Below are 3,913 nucleotides of genomic sequence, written 5' to 3' on the forward strand. Positions count from 1 at the left end.
CAAACTGTCTTTTTGTGGGTTACATAATTTTAAAGAACAGATATCTTTTTAAGTACTAATGTGATGTTATCGCTAAAGAAAAATTCTGAGATGCTCCTGTTAGGATAAAATTTAGTTGAACCAGTAAGATAAACTGCTTGAAACCATCTAGAATTTTACATACAAAAAGACTGTGGGCCTGGCAGACGAGCTCAAGGAATATTCTCTCTGCCCAAGAACTCCAGGCTCTAATTATCAAAGAATCAGAGTGGGTAAGAGAGCTAAAGTAGCCACTGTAAGGTCCTGATGTCCTATATGAGTAATGGCCATCTGTTTTCTAAAGAATAGAGAAAAAAGGGAAAGGTTGCAAAATATCTCCTGAGATATGGACAGCAGTTGGTGGTAAGACTGGAGACAAAGAGACTCTAGAGAATAATCTCAAAATCTTGTAACTTGGCAGTAAAATATGGTGATACTCCCAACAATTCTGAAAGCTATTTTCTTCACTGTGAAGTACAGACATATCTCTAGAAAACTGTCAGTGCTCAGATCTCAGCTGTTGCTGATAATGAAGTTTTATTCTGACCTCAAAATATTTTAAACCAGTGGTAAACTGAGTCAAACCAAATCAGGTTTTGGTTAAATCAGTTCAGTTCAGTTCAAGTGCTCAGTCGTGTCCAACTCTTTGAGACCCCATGGACTGTAGCATGCTAGGCTTCCCTGTCCTTCACCAACTCCTGGAGCTTGCTCAAACTCACGTCCATGGAGTCAGTGATGCCATTCAACCATCTCATCCTCTGTTGTCCCCTTCTCCTCCTGCCTTCAACCTTTCCCAGCATCAGGGTCTTTTCCAATGAGTCAGTTCTTCACATCAGGTGGCCAAAGTATTGGGGTTTCAGCTTCAGCATAAGTACTTCCAATGAATATTCAGGACTGATTTCCTTTCGGATTGACTGGTTGGATATGCTTGCTGTCCAAGGGACTCTCAAGAGTCTTCACCAACACCACAGTTCAAAAGCATCAATTCTTTGACACTCAGCTTCCTTTATAGTCCAACTCTCACATCCATACCTGACTACTGGAAAAACCATAGCTTTGACTAAATGGACCTTTGTCAGCAAAGTAAAGTCTCTGCTTTTTAATATGCTGTCTAGGTTGGTCATAGCTTTTCTTCCAAGGAACAAGTGTCTTTTAATTTCATGGTTGCAATCACCATCTGCCGTGATTTTGGAGCCCCCCCCCCCAAATAAAGTCTATCACTGTTTCCCCATCTATTTGCCATGAAGTGATGGGACTGGATGCCATGGTCCTAGTTTTTTGAATGTTGAGTTTTAAGCCAGCTTTTTCACTCTCCTCTTTCACTTTCATTAAGAGGTTCTTTAGTTCCTCTTCACTTTCTGTCATAAGGGTGGCACCATCTGTGTATCTAAGGTTATTGGCATTTCTCCCAGCAATCTTGATTCCAGCTTGTGATTCATCCAGCCTGGCATTTCCATGATATACTCTGCATGTAAGTTAAATAATCAGAGTGAAAATATGCAGCCTTGACGTACTCCTTTCCCAATCTGGAACCAGTCTGTTGTTCCATGTCCAGTTCTAACTGTTGCTTCCTGACTGCATACAGATTTCTCAGGAGGCAGGTCAGGTGGTCTGGTATTCCCATCTCTTGAGGAATTTTCCACTGTTTGTTTAGATCTACACAGTCAGATGCACTGACATAATCAATAAAGCAGAAGTAGATGTTTTTCTGGAATTCCCTTGCTCTTTCTATGTTCCAGTGAATGTTGGCAATTGATCTCTGGTTCTTCTGCCTTTTCTAAATCCAGCTTGAACATCTGGAAGTTCATGGTTCATGGACAGTTGAAGCAGGGCTTGGAGAATTTTGAGCATTACTTTGCTAGCATGAAATGAGTGCAGTTGTGGGAAAGTTTTAGTTTGGTTAAACCAAAGCAACTAGAAAATTCAGACTCCCCTAACCCACTCAATTCACCTCTAGTAGACTGGCCAAATGGAGAAGGCAATGGCATCCCACTCCGGTACTCTTGCCTGGAAAATCCCATGGATGGAGGAACCTGGTAGGCTGCAGTCCATGGGGTCGCTAAGAGTTGTACACAACTGAGTGACTTCATCCACAACTGGGTATTGTTTTTGCTTTGGCTCCATCCCTTCATTCCTCCTGGAGTTATTTCTCCACTGATCTCCAGTAGCATATTGGGCACCTACTGACCTGGGGAGTTCCTCTTTTGGTATCCTATCATTTTGCCTTTTCATACTGTTCTTTGGGTTCTCAAGGCAAGAATACTGAAGTGGCTTGCCATTCCCTTCTCCAGTAGACCACGCTCTGTCAGACCTCTCCACCATGACCCGCCCGTCTTGGGTTGCCCTGCAGGCATGGCTTGGTATCATTGAGTTAGACAAGGCTATGGTCCTAGTGTGATTAGATTGACTAGTTTTCTGTGAGTATGGTTCCAGTGTGTCTGCCCTTTGATGCCCTCTTGCAACACCTAATGTGTTACTTGGGTTTCTTTTACTTTGGGCGTGGGGTATCTCTTCACGGCTGCTCCAGCAAAGCACAGCCGCTGCTCCTTACCTTGGACGAGGGGTATCTCCTTACCACTGCCAGTGGCAAGCCACTTCAGTATTCTTGCCTTGAGAACCCAAAGAACAGTATGAAAAGGCAAAATGATAGGATACCAAAAGAGGAACTCCCCAGGTCAGTAGGTGCCCAATAGACTACTGGAGATCAGTGGAGAAATAACTCCAGAAAGAATGAAGGGATGGAGCCAAAGCAAAAACAATACCCACCTGTGGATGTGACTGGTGATAGAAGCAAGGTCTGATGCTGTAAAGAGCAACACTGCATAGGAACCTGGAATGTCAGGTCCATGAATCAAGGCAAATTGGAAGTGGTCAAACAAGAACTGGCAAGGGTGAATGTCGACATTCTAGGAATCAGCAAACTAAAATGAACTGGAATGGGTGAATTTAACTCAGATGACAATTATATCTACTACTGTGGGCAGGAATCCCTCAGAAGAAATGGAGTAGCCATCGTGGTCAACGAAAGAGTCCAAAATGCAGTACTTGGATGCAATCTCAAACACGACAGAATGATCTCTGTTCGTCTCCAAGGCAAACAATTCAATATCACAGTTATCCAAGTCTATGCCCCAACCAGTAATGCTGAAGAAGCTGAAGCTGAATGGTTTTATGAAGACCTACAAGAACTTTTAGAACTAACACCCCCAAAAGATGTCCTTTTCATTATAGGGAACTGGAATGCAAAAGTAGGAAGTCAAGAAACACCTGGAATGAAGGGCAAATTTGGCCTTGGAATGCAGAATGAAGTGGGCCAAAGACTAATAGAGTTTTGCCAAGAAAATGCACTGGTCATAGCAGACACCCTCTTCCAACAACATAAGAGAAGACTCTACACATGGACATCACCAGATGGTCAACACCGAAATCAGATTGATTATATTCTATGCAGCCAAAGATGGAGAAGCTCTATACAGTCAACAAAAACAAGACCAGGAGCTGACTGTGGCACAGATCTTGAACTCCTTATTGCCAAATTCAGACTCAAATTGAAGAAAGTAGGGAAAACCGGTAGACCTTTCAGGTATGACCTAAATCAAATCCCTTATGATTATACAGTGGAAGTGAGAAATAGATTTAAGGGCCTAGATGTGATAGATAGAGTACCTGATGAACTATGGAATGAGGTTCATGACATTGTACGGGAGACAGGGATCAAGACCATCCCCATGGAAAAGAAATGAAAAAAAGCAAAATGGCTGTCTGGGGAGGCCTTACAAATACCTGTGAAAAGAAGAGAGGCGAAAAGCAAAGGAGAAAAGGAAAGATACAAGCATCTGAATGCAGAGTTCCAAAGAATAGCAAGAAGAGATAAGAAAGCCTTCTTCAGCAGACA

Source organism: Ovis canadensis, chromosome 5 (genome assembly GCF_042477335.2).
Source record: "Ovis canadensis isolate MfBH-ARS-UI-01 breed Bighorn chromosome 5, ARS-UI_OviCan_v2, whole genome shotgun sequence".
Lineage (NCBI taxonomy): Eukaryota > Metazoa > Chordata > Mammalia > Artiodactyla > Bovidae > Ovis > Ovis canadensis.